Source organism: Capra hircus, chromosome 2, assembly GCF_001704415.2.
Source record: "Capra hircus breed San Clemente chromosome 2, ASM170441v1, whole genome shotgun sequence".
Taxonomy (NCBI): Eukaryota; Metazoa; Chordata; class Mammalia; order Artiodactyla; family Bovidae; genus Capra; species Capra hircus.
This window is the reverse complement of record NC_030809.1, coordinates 33,443,007-33,457,028: the sequence shown is the minus strand read 5'-3', so window position 1 is coordinate 33,457,028 and position 14,022 is coordinate 33,443,007. Positions and strand designations below refer to the sequence as shown.

Here is a 14,022-nt window from a genome sequence, read left to right as displayed (position 1 = left end):
CAAGTACAGTGTCTGACCCGTAACAAATTGTTATTGTTAAATGAAGAACTAAATGAAAGAATGGTCAATTTAGTAAATATTTTGTCAGCAAAGTGGAAGGCAAGGATAGAGAAAAGTGGTAAAATGATGGTGAATAAGGCTAGATATGTGGCATTATCCAACAAAATTTAAGCAACACTTTGCCTTAAACAAGACAGAGCTTAAGTCTGAGACCTATAGTGACAATATTTAAAATAGCACCGATTCCATTATTGGCACGCATGGGATAGAAACGAAATATCTTTTTACCCAATAAGTATCACGTGAAATTTCAGGCTTTGCAAAATGTTAGTATTTGAAAAGCATTTCTAGTTACTGGCAATCTCAAAGAAAATGGCTAAAACAATTTTATGAAATGGTTCTATTGAACCCTACTGAAATGCATTTTATGTAGTCCTGTGTGATTGCTCCTGCTTTATTGTTCAAGAACTGTTGATGATGAGAGTTTTAATATGCAGAAAACAAGCAACAGAATGGGACCCAAGGTTCTTCTATTTTATTTTTTAATAAAAAAAGTACAAACCCTATTAGAGTCCGTTTCCAAAGGTAATTTACTGGCACATACATTGTTTGATTTATTTCTAAAGTAGAGATACATCAGCTTGTAAGGAAATTTAAACAGAGCACACCTTCAACTTGAGATGACTGGGAGGCTCTCAGGATCCCCAAAACATTTTTTCATGGCAGTTGTGACTTGAAATCACAGAATGGACATGATAAACACCGCAATATGTTCAGGCCGCAGCAGTTGAATGTGGTCACTACTGTTTGCATCACCATTTTCAGTGGATGTTTTCCATGATGTGAAATCAGTTATCGCTTCCACATCTACATTAATATAATTGGTTCTTACTCTCCAGAGAAAAATTTATAAAAGGCAGTTTCAGTAAACAAGGGGTAAAGGGTCCTGTTTGCCACTGCATCCTCTGGGATGGATTATCACTATGCACTTCCTCCGGATCCTAAGGGAATTATTGGTACTGCTGTGTCTGTCAAACCCCTTTTTCTCTTTGCAAGGGAAAGCAGAATGGCACTTTTTTTTTTCCAAGAAAATTGCTATGCTTAGTGACAACAATTCTGAAAAGCAGTACCCTTCAAGGTATTGATTACCACATGGTTTAAAGAATACTGTGTGTTCAGGGGATGGTTCAAAGGAAGTCACAAAGCAGGTGTCATTTCTAAATAGTTTTAAATTCCCAGTTACTATTAAGAAAATGGATACCAAAGCTAAATTTTCAACAGTTCCTACATCACATCAAATCTTTGGTAACAGCAAAATCAAGGGGTACTTTTGTGTTGGGAAAGTTATTCCAAGTATGAAAGAGCAGTGATGCCTTTTCATGTGGGCAAGTTCTTCATACATAGAGTGTGAGATACAGGAAGGCATAATTCTCAAAAATGGTTGCTTCTTCTCTGCCAACATTTTCCATTTTGAGTAAAATATTTTCAGAATGCCCAAGAGATTTTATTATTTGAACAGGAAGCTGGAACCTCACATTTACAGCATATTTGGCAAGCTTTGGAATGTAATGTAGAAATCAGAACCATCTACAAAAGATGCATTTGCCATACCTTCTGATGTTGAGTACAGCCAGATTTTATGAGTGAGGCCAGATCAAGAGTCTCCAGGTGAGGAATGAGCTTCAGTGTCTGTGCCTCTGCGATGGGACATAGGTGACTGTCACTTTTCCGGCCTTGGGGAACTCTGATTCCAAGTAGTAGGCAGTTTGTTACTTCATATAAGCTGAACAAAGCAAAGCAAGAGAAAAAGGATTCTATGCAAATATTCTTAGGACTAGAGCAATCATTTAATTCAGGTGAGGACAGGCAGTTCTGCCTCTTATCACCTCGACTGTGGCCTTAACCCTCAGCCTTGCTTTGAAAACCAGACCTCACTTTGTATCCTCAGAGCAATATTAATTCAGAACTTACTTGGATTTGTTCCTTGGGCAAAAGGTTAAGTGATCCATAAATTTATTTCCCTGCAGATTTGGAAAAAGAAAAGTAAATATCACAGTGATATGTTAGGCAGGTTCTGCAGCATCAAAATCGACTACCCCTCCTGTTGCCAGCGTCAATGCCACGTGGTGAATAGAAAATAATTAAAATATTTGTGGCTCACTCATGTGAATGATGCCAATGACCAGAAAGATCAAATCCTCAAAAAAAAATCTGATTAATAAGGAATGGCTCTAACCTGATCCTCGTTTGACTAAGAACGTTACAAATGTGCAAAGAAGGATAATTCAGCTCTGTGAAATGGCTTTTCGTTAACATAACTCCACTATGAAGAAATGTGTAGTATCCCCAAATGAAAACATACTTGTTGTAAGCTAGAACCTACATTTTTCATATCTAACCTTAGATTTTGTGGTTCCTTATCCAGTGACTCAGCATTAGTATAATAAGGACCTTTATAACTCCTGGCAGGTGCTGCTCTGTGGCACAGATTTTGTGATTGCAGGTAATAGCCTTCAGACTTAAACGTTCTCGTGGAGGAGGGTACGCTTGAAAAGATAATAGTGGTGGAGAGATTCTTAGAGTTTGCCCCATCCTCTCTAGGCAACAATAACTCAGTTATTGAATATCCATCAAGTGCATGTCATTGGTCTGTTCTTACTGAAAGTTTTCATATTAAATCCCAGAATCTTTTCTCTAAGTGAAGAACATTGCCTTCATGTCTCTTTGTGTGTCCAAATCATTGTTCAGTTTGCAACCATAGACTGGACTTTTTCCTCTGAGAGTTGTAAATACACGTGCCACATGCCGAAAATCATAGAGTAGAATGAGTCCTGTAAGATCAGCCCTTTTGTCCTCCTCCCTCTCTTAACGCAACTAAGGATGTCCAAGTGTCACAAACTCAAAGGCTTGCCATGTGCTCCAGACCTCTGTGTCTCTGCTCATACTGAAGCCCCCTCCCTACCTTATTACCCCTCCTTCATGGTCCTATTCCTTAAGCTACAAACTCCATTCAGTCAGTAAACTTCTTATTGAGCACAATATTCAGTGTTCATCCTTGGCAATATATAGTCTAACGGGGAAGACTGGCAGTTGAACATATTGCAGGAGAGAGGTATAGCTACTGTGGAGGCCAATAATAAGAGGTTCTAGACATAGTTGAGAGGTCACAGGAGGCTGGGCTAGAACTAGAAAGTAACTTAATAAGGAAAAGGAGGTGCTTGGAGGAAAGAACAGTCCAACAGAGAGAATCTAACTCTGGGAGGTGGGAGACCCGAGGGGGCAAGTGATATAAATTTTTATATCAAACAGAAGGAAGATTATGTAAACTATAGGACAAATGGGAATTCATCAAAGGATAGGCAGGGAGTGACATGATCAGGTTTAGATTTCTCAAAACTCATTATTGTGTGGAGATTTGTTTAGAGAGAGATAAGAGAAGATGCTGAGGCACCAAAGTGAAGGCTGTGGTGATAATTCCTGCACATGACAAAATCTCTATCAATCTCTGATAAACACAACCTTGTCTATTAGGCTGTTATCAATGACATATTTCTTCTGTCCTCCAGGTAGTTAATGTGTTAACATATTTAAGATACTAGGTCTGGGACTTCTAAAACAGCATTATTAATTTAAATATGAGCTACTAGCCTGCTCAAGACCATGTCAGATCAATTCAACTTAAAACCAAGTCTCTCCTCCAATGAATTTATGAAGTAGAACCAAATTAATAGATATCATTAAAAATGTGATAGACTTTCCCTCCTCTTGGTCTTAGACACAAAAATATTTGAGTTATCTGAAAGGACTTGCTCTTCACCAAGGCATGACAATTACCACCTGAAATTTGTTATATTTTTTCAATTTTTTAGATTTTCCTCTCATTTTAATATATGGATTTCTCCTTTTCTGTTTAAATACCAGCACTTGTTAACACTCACTTGTTCTCTAGAAGCAATCTATGACACACCAGATTATGGAAGTTAAATGGGACAATTAATATGAACGTGCTTCTCATTCTGCCACTGTTTCTGGCTGTGATCTTCACACAGGAAGCCCTGCTGGGTTTCAGGGTGGTGTCATGTTTCACAGAAAGGAAGACTTAACTAGCTTTCCATTTCACAAGAACTGTCTCTACTTTCCCACTCCTCTTTCACTTATATAAAACTGTCTTAAGAATGTTGGATGCCCTCCTGATAAACACCCGGCATCCCTCTGTAAGCAGAAGGTAGGTACTTGGGTGCCAGTGGCAGAACATGTTTTCCAGGCAGGAAAACTTTTTTTTCATTTCTTCAGTTTATGCAATAGGTCGCCAAACAAGCCATCTGCTGATCTGGTTTCCAAAGCATATGGCTTCTTCCTCAATCTGGATGTGGGAGACAAACTGAAAGAAGTCATTCTTAGGAGAGAGTAACTAAAGCACTCACAGTCTAGTCACTGTTCTCTGTGTTCTAAATTCTACCCAAGGATCAAGGAGGAATTCTTAAAATTCTTGTACTGGGAGCACGTTAGATGTAACTTTGCAGACTTATTGTCACGGAGCTCCATTTTAATACTAGACTTTAACATAGACAACAAGAGTCAGCCATCGCAAATCCATGACTATGTTTGCTTTCAGATAGGGACTGAAAATATTCTGTCCTCTAGCGTAGCACTAAGAGCCACTAGGTATTAAGCACTCATAATATGTCAGGCCCTGTCTCGTAGCTTTCATTGTTTCGGATGGGCATCAGGGCCTGTAGTTCAGAGCCTGACTGCAGAACCAGGCCATGTGGGGTTCAGATTCTGGCTTTGTCACTCACCGTTTTATTCTCTTTGGAGACTTGTTTAACTTCCCAGTGCCTCACTTATATTTTTATTGTATCATTTCATTTTTTCTTTTGAATCTTTATTGCAGTATAGTTGCTTAACAATGTTGTATTAGTTTCTGCTGTACAACAAAGTGAATCAACTTTATGTATGCCCTCTTTTTTTGGATTTCCTTCCCATTTAGGTCACCACAGAGCATTGAGTAGAGTTCCCCCTACTATACAGTAGGTTCTCATTAGTATTAATAATCTACTTTTATACATAGTATCAATAGTGTATATACGTCAATCCCAATCTCTCAATACCTCCCACCCCTTCCCTTTCCCCACTGGTATCCATATGTTGGCTACCTGCATCTGTGCCTCTATTTCTGCTTTGTAAATAAGATTCTCTCTACCAGTTTTTTTTTTTTACAGATTTCACATATATGCACTTATATGCAATATTTGTTTTTCTGACTTACTTCACTCTGAATGGCCATCTCTGGGTCTATCCACATCTCTGCAAATAACCCAGTTTCATTCCTTTTTATGGCTGAGCAATATTCCATTATAAATACGTACCACATCTTCTTTATTGATTCCTTTATTGATGGACATTTAGGTTGTTTCCATGCCCTGGCTATTTTAAATAGTGCTGCAATGAACATTGGCGTGCGTGTTTCTTTTTGAATTATGGTTTTCTCTCTCAATGATTCATTTATAAATGGAGCAGAAGATACCAGTCCTCAGCTTTGGAGTCATCATGAGGCTAAAAGACTTAAATATTTAGATCAGTCCCCAACACATACTAAACATCTTACCTATTAGTATCTCATTTAAACTACATGAACTTTCTGTTTGCTATAACAGAGAACTTAAGTAACTACCACCAGGGCATTTTGATTCTAAAGGTCAAGAATTGTCCTCTATAAAAAGACATAAGAAAGAATATTATTTTCAAAGTTATATACATATTTTTTAATTAAAACTGTGATTTTGTTTTTTAACTCAGTTAATAGCAAGCAGATTCAAATTTGAAGTTCAATAATGAAGACACTGTGCTGAATTTTCTAGTTGCTATTTGTGTGTTACCTTTTTTCAGGAACATGATTTCCTACGAGTATTTCAATTTTGCTCTTACCTTTGGTAACAACCACCTTGTAGAATGCTCCAGGGAAAAAATGAATATTATTTTAAAGAACACTAGAGGGAAATGTTAGCTAAGTGTGGTAAACAAAGTTTATCCAATAGAGAAATTTTATTCTAAAAAAGACCACTGAGGAAGGAAATAAGATACAGTATAAGAATATAAAATGAGAACTACTTGCCTTTGGGCAACTGTCTAACATTTTCAATGCCAGCCTCTGTTAGTCATGTACAGACCCTGTACCTTAAACTCAATTAATACAAGTCAAATTTTGCACATATATGCTTTTTATATTCTACTTCTTTCTAACCAAAATGTTTTCTGTCACTCTTTCTTCCCCTTCAATTTCTCTTTGTCTTTAAGCTCAAACATCATATCCTCTGTGAAGTAAACATTGTCTGACACTCCTAGGTAATTAACATCTCTCCTTCTTTAGGGTTCTTATGATACCATATACATAATACCATCACAGCATTGCATTGATTCACTCGTTTTTCTTCTAGTTTTATTGAGATATAGTTGGCCTACAGCACTGCATAAGTTTAACATGTACACCATAATGACTTGACATACAGTTTTTCAAATGATTACCACAATAAGTTTAGTTAACATCCGTCATCTCATATAGATTAAGAAAGAAATGAAAAGTTTCTTTCCTTGTGATAAGGACTCTTAGGATGTACTCTCTTAACAAGTTCCAAATATGCCACAAAACAATAACTATAGTTATCATGTGTATGTTACACCCCTATTATTAAACTTATAATCATATATCCAGAAATTTAGTATCTTTTGATGACCTTCATTTATTTCCCCCGCTGTAACATGGCTTTCTTTCTGTAACTACAAATCTGATCTCTTACTTTCTTATTCTTTTACAAAAGACTCCTTGAGTGTCTGCTATCTGACACTCTGCATTAAACTGGGATTGTCAAGCAAATGTTATTTCCACTTTGAAAAATGGGACCCAGTGTTACCCACCAGAAAACCTGAAACAAAGCAAGTTATCAATGCATGCCTGTTGGTAGGAGGATTTGGCCAAATAAAATAATCCGATGACTTCATAGTCATATTCTAATTTTAACAAAAGGAAAGTCCCATGGATGGAGGAGCCTGGTAGGCTGCAGTCTATGGAGTCTCTAGGAGTAGGACATGACTGAGCGACTTCACTTTCACTTTTCGCTTTTATGCATTGGAGAAGGAAATGGCAACCCACTCCAGTGTTCTTGCCTGGAGGATCCCAGGGACAGGGGAGCTGGGTGGGCTGCCGTTTATGGGGTCACACAGAGTTGGACACAACTGAAGTGACTTAACAATACTATTGCAGTGTCTCCTCTAGTTTTCACAAGACTCTAAATATCTTTTGTTTCCAAAAATCAAATCTATCTTTAGAAACTAACAATTTGCCGTCACTTAGAAAATGCAAAACACATGTATTCAATGTGTGGTAGTACCATAATTTTTTAACTTTCCCCCTCAGGTTGCTCAGTGGCAAAGAATTCTCCTGCTAATGCAAAAAACCTGGGTTCAGTCCCCGGGTTGGGAAGATCCCTGGAGGAGGACATGGCAATCCCCTCCAGTATTCTTGCCTGGATAATCCCATGGACAGAGAAGTCTGGTGGGCTACAGTCCATGGTGTTGCAAAGAGTCGGACATAACTGAGTACACATGCACAAGTGATAAAAAATCCAGATTGTCCTATTTGTATTTCCTTTAAAATGTTACAATAATCTTTGTATTCCTTTCTTTGTAGATTTGACAGTTCCATCAGGAAGATTCATAGTCATGAGAATACTAGAACAATAAGCATGTTCATAGGCCAGATCTACTGGCCTAGAGATATTTAAGCTAAGAAATAGATCCATATTTTGTAGGACCTGGTACATTAAAATAATCAAGGGCCTCCTTTAAAAATAAAAAAGGAAACATTTAAAAAATTGCTCAGAACTCTCCTTTTCAAAGCCTTAGAAAAGGCCCATAAAAGTAAAGAACCCTGAAGTTCATGGTTCATTGATTTCATGGTAAACCTGCCCATACCCATGATATATTGTTGAAGGGAAAAGAGCAAGTTAAAGAATATATATTATCTATGCATTCTCCTTAAAAATGACAAATCCACATATACAGTGTTTAAGTTTTAAGAGCAAGTGAAAACTGTGAAATGATTATAAACTGAGATACTAAAATTAGCCTCCTCAAGGAGGAGTTAAGCCAGGGGTTAAAATAAGTCGTTTGGGTGTATGTGTGTGGTCATCATTTGTATTTTAGATACTTTTGTTTGTTATTGTGATCATGTGTGACTTTTTCATTTCAAATACTAAAATAGACTACTCAGGGGATAAAAGCATGTGCTGCTGTACCTTCTGTAGACATTCCAAAGAAAGTGTTTGGGATTAGTCCACATTCTCCCAAGCTGACTATATGAATATGCCACACCGACTGGTTTTAGAAGTTCTGTTGTATTTGTTATAAAATTAGCTACACTCTTTTATGAGAACATCCCTTCTATTAATAAACTGCCGTCAGGCCTCCCATAAACATATACCACAAGAGAATCAGACAAGAAGAGAGAACATAAAAGCTCAATGACTTACCCATGGGGTGCCACGAAAACCATCTTTGGTAAATGAGACTGTCCAGTATGTCACCCTGAAATTCCCAAAGTCAATCACATTTTTTAAACCAAAAGGAACATTCCTTCTAAGGTAAGACAAAGTTAAGATGAATGCTGCTTTTGCTGCTAAGGCGCTCTGTCGTGTCCGACTCTGTAAGACCCCAGAGACGGCAGCCCACCAAGCTCCCCATCCCTGGGATTCTCTAGGCAAGAACACTGGAGTGGGTTGTCATTTCCTTGTCCAATGCATGAAAGTGATAAGTAAAAGTGAAGTCGCTCAGTCGTGTTCTTGACTCTTAGTGACCCCATAGACTGTAGCCTGCCAGGCTCCTCCATCCATGGGATTTTCCAGGCAAGAGTACTGGAATGGGTTGCCATTTCCCTCTCTTGAGGCATATATATCCCACAAGAATAGAATATAATCAAGACAAATCAGGCCAAAAATATTTTTCTTGATTTCTATGCAGGTATCACTTGATTGTGGCAGAGGAAAATCCAATACACATTTTAAAACAACTTGTCATTAAAAGAAATTAAAGAAGATTCACACCAGGAAAAATGTTTTTTTAGAATAACTAGCTCCACCAAGATGTATGCAATCTAATTAGCATGATAGATTTATGCCAATAGCATTTTCCAGCAACAGATTCTATGGTTCCTAAAGGCAGAATTTCATAGCAGGGTAAGGCTAACAATTACAGTATGTGCACAGTAGTCCTAGCCTCAGCTCTAAGCACAAAAGCAAATGCCTTTCTCTTGGGTGTTCTGACAGGCTGATATTAAAGAGAAACAGGTGTCAGAAGATATAGGAAATCAGCTGCCCTGTTTGGCAGATTTTACAGTGGAATGTTTGTACTGTCAGGGCGGTGGGTATGACAAACTTGAGAGATGACAGTAATAGGAGAGTTTAGGTAAGAGAACAAGCTTAATAGAGCTGCCACTGTTGACAATAACATGCTTATGTTAAGAGTCTTTGCTTTCATTTTCTACTGGAAATTCCAAGCCCATTTTGAACCAATGTTGTTGGTTTTTTTTTCCCCCTAAATCTTACAAAAACACCTTTTAGTTCTTTGCAGGACTAGCAGACTAAAGTGCCAGTCATATCTGTTTTTCAAGAAAGCTCAGATCATGATACAATTGACATTCTTCAGTCAGGGCATGATTTTAGATGGAAGCAGAACTTACGTAGCATTTTGAAGCAACTGTGAAATGGTTGCCAATTTTTCTGGCATGCACTTCAAATTAACTTGGAGCCTAAGCTCAAGAGTGGTTGTTACCCAACATTTGTACTGAAGCCCAACACCATGCACAGGGTGTACCCTGCAATCATTGTACAACAACTATCCCATCACTGCACATCCCAAATTAAAATACACGAAACAATATAATCTTCTCTACAAATACATACACATTTTATACATTTCTGTAGATATTCAAGTCAAATATAGTATCTATATCCCCAGCAATGACCTACTTCCAAGTTATTTGAACTCTTCCAGAAATATTTCACCCTGACTCTGTATGCATGTTCAGTGGTAGAACATTTGGGAGAATGAACTGCCAGTAGTGAATTGATGCTAAATGAATGGGTGTGCTTTTAAAAAAAAAAGTGTCTTTTCACTTCTGGGCTTTAATGCTCATTTAATTATAATGATTTCAAATTCTCTCAAGGCTAAAATTAAACTTGGCTTCCTGGATAGCCAAACAAGTGACTATTCTACACCACCCAGCTCCCATTTTATCTCAGGCTTACTTTGAGTATAAACTAGTTTAAAACAGTCATATTCTGAATGCTTAATTAAAAATCACTAAAAATACAATTTGAAGGGCCAGTTAAAATTCAGTTCCATCCAACTAGGATGACAGTAGAACATTGTCGTTCTCCTGCCCATGAGACAAGATAGGCAGGTGTAGTCAGGGAACACTGGTTCCGGAGGAGAACATAGGTCACATCACTGCTAATCAACTGGATGAAGTGCGTGGAGCCCAGGGGAGAGTTACCAGAAGCACAGTTCAAGACAGGCCAGACTCAAAATGATGGTCCCAACTTGAGCTGCCAATGTATAGGAAGCAAAAGAGACAAGGCCACACATGAAAGCAACAGGTATAGGCAAGAAATGCTCCATGAGAAAGGGAGCTTAATATGAGAAAGGAAGCTTAAAGGAAGTGCAGACCTAAGCCCAGAGATGTTTCTGAGCTGGTGACCATTAGCTAGGGAGGGCACTTGATCAGATATCTGTAGCTTTAGACATGGTAGATCTTGGGAGATCTTAAGGGCTATTGAGGTAACTATTATTATATTAAAGATCACAAAGTCATGGCCCAGGCATATACTTATGGGTAAGAGGAGAGATCTTAGACTCAAATTTCATGATTTTTGACCTAAGAATCTATATATTTAAATTTAATTTTCTTCTCTAGTATTGAGATATAATTGACAACATTGTGTTAGTTTTAGGTGTAAAACATAATGATTTGGTATGTGTATATATTGTGAAGTAATTACCACAATAAACTTAGTTAATACCTCTTGTTGTTACAAAATTTTGTCATATGGTAAGAACTTTTAAAATCTTTCTTAGCAGCTTTTAAATATACAATACTATATTGCTAACTATAATTACTATACTATATATTACATCCTCACAATTTATTAATTTTATAACTAGAGGTTTGCACCTTTTGTCTACTTCCCAATCCTTATCTCTGGCAGCCACAGTCTCTATTCTGTCTTTGTGAGCTCGTGTTTTTTTGTTTTGGAGTTGTTCTGTTTTTCTTTTTTTAAGATTCATATATAAGCAAAACAGTGTATTTGTCATTCTTTCATTTATTTCCCCTAGTGCAGTGCCCTCAAGGCACATCCATGTTGTCACAAATGGCGAGATTTCATTCTTTTTTATGACTTAATAATATTCTGTTGTACCTGTATACTATTTATATAATACATTGACCCTTACATTGCTTCCATGACTTGACTAATGTAAATTGTCCTATGATTAACATAGAGATGCATATATCTTTTCAAATTGCATTTCAAAAGTTTCAAACAGCTTTCGAGTTATTTTATTTCCTTTAGAAAAATACCCAGAATTGGAAAAACTGGATCATGTGGTTGTTCAATTTCCGTTTGTTTTTTAATTGATGTATAGTTGATTTACAGTGTAGTTAGTTTACAGCATTGTGCCAATCTCTTCTCTACAGCAAAGTGGCCCCATGTCACACATATATACATTCTTTTTTTATATTATTTTCTATTATGGTTTATTACAGGATATTCAGTATAGTTCCCTTGCTATATATATTAGGACCTTATTGTTTCTTCATTCTGAATGTATTACTAATAGTTTGCATCTATCAAACCCAAACTTCTGATCTGTTCCTCTCCCTCGTCTCTCTCTTGGTAAGCACAAGTCTGTTCTTTGTGTCTATGAGTCTGTTCCTGTTTTGTAGATAGGTTTATTTGTGCCATATTTTAGATCCCACATTACAAATGATATCATATGGTATTTCTTTCTGATTTAACTTCACTTAGGATGATAATCTCTAGATATCTTGATATCATAATCTCTAGATATGGATAATGTGTCCATATTGCAGCAAATGGCATTATTTCCTTCTTTTTTATGGCTTAGTAGTGTTTCATGGTATATATGTAGTACATCTTCTTTATCCATTCATCTGTCGACTGTTTCCATGTTTTTGGCTATTGTGAACAGTGCTACTCTGAACATAGAGGTGTGTGTATCTTTTTGAATTATAGTCTTGTCTGGGTATATTCCCAGGGTTGGCATTGCTGGATCATATGGTAATACTCTTTTTAGTTTTCTGAGACACCTCACTATGATTTTACATAGTGACTGTACTCCATTTTTATTTTTTGAGGAATTGCCATACTGTTTTTCATAGGGGCTGCAGCATTTTATATTCCCACCAGGTATTCCTGAAAGAATTCCCTTTTCTCTATAACCTTGACAAAATTTGTTATTTCTCGTTTTTTAAAAAATAATAGCCAAATAGCCATTCTAGTAGGTATGAGGTGATATCTCTTTGTAGTTTCGACATGCATACCCCTGATGATTAGTGATGTTGAGCACATTTTCCTGTACCTGGTTGACCATCTGTACTTCTTTCCTAGAAAAATATCTATTCAAATCTTCTGCCCATTTTTAATCAGATTGTTTTGTCTGCTGTTGAACCTTATGAGTTTGTTATATATTTTGGATAATAACCCCTTATCAGATATGATTTTCAAATATTTTCTCTAGTAGGTGGAGTTTTCATTTATTAATAGTTTTCTTTGCTATTGTGCAGAAGAATTTTAGTTTGAAGTAGTCCCACTTAATTTTTTTTCACTTTTTTGAAGTATAGCTGATGTACAGTGTTATATAAACTAAGGGGTGCAATACAGTAATTCACAATTTTTTAAGGTTTTAATTCATTTACAGTTGTTATAAAATATTAGCTATATTCCCTTGTAGGAATTGTACAATATGTCCTTGTAGCTTGTTTTACACATATTAGTTTGTACTCCTTGATCCCCCACTCCTGTGTTGCCCCTCTGCTCTTCTGACTGGTAACCATGAACTTGTTCTCTGTATCTGTGAGTCTCCTTCTTTTTAGTTATATCCACTAGTTTGTTTTTTAGATTCCACATATAAGTAATATAATCAGTATTTTTATTTCTTTGTCTGATTTATTTCATTTAGCATGTTGTTGAAAGTAGAAAACTACCATTCTTTTTTACAGATGAGTAATTTTCCATTGTGTGTGTATAAATATATATACACACATACCATAAATAAATATATATATACCATATATGTAGCACATATATACCATGTATATCATATACCATACATATACATACACACTATATATATATATATATACACACATACATACATGTATATATATATACTGCTGCTGCTGCTGCTAAGTCGCTTCAGTCTTGTCCGACTCAGTGAGACCCCATAGACAGCAGCCCACCAGGCTCCTCCGTCCCTGGGATTCTCCAGGCAAGAACACTGGAGTGGGTTGCCATTGCCTTCTCCAATGCAGGAAAGAGAAAAGGGAAAGTGAAGTAGCTCAGTTGTGTGCGACTCTTCGAGACCCCACGGACTGTAGCCCACCAGGCTTCTCCGCCCATGGGATTTTCCAGGCAAGAGTACTAGAGTGGGTTGCCATTCCCTTCTCCATATATATACTACATCTTCTTTAATCTGTTGACGGACACTTAATTAAGCTGCTTCTATATATTGCCAATTGTAAATAATGCTGCTCTGAACATTGAGGTCCATATTTTTTTGAATTAATGATTTTGTTTTCTTCAAATATTGGAATTGCTGGGTTATGTGGTAGTTCTATTTTTAGTCTTCTGAGAAACCTCCATACTCTTTTCCACAATGTTGGTACCAATTTACATTTCTACCAACATTGTAGGGGCTCCCTTTTCTCCACATCCTCACCAGCATTAG

General features: G+C 36.9%; 1 protein-coding gene across 1 annotated transcript in view; it reads left to right on the top strand.

Annotated features, from left to right (window-relative positions):
- LOC102181821 (sperm-associated antigen 16 protein) overlaps window positions 1–14,022 on the top strand; it is a 1,088,062-nt gene that overhangs the window by 1,050,852 nt on the left and 23,188 nt on the right. The window lies entirely within an intron of this gene.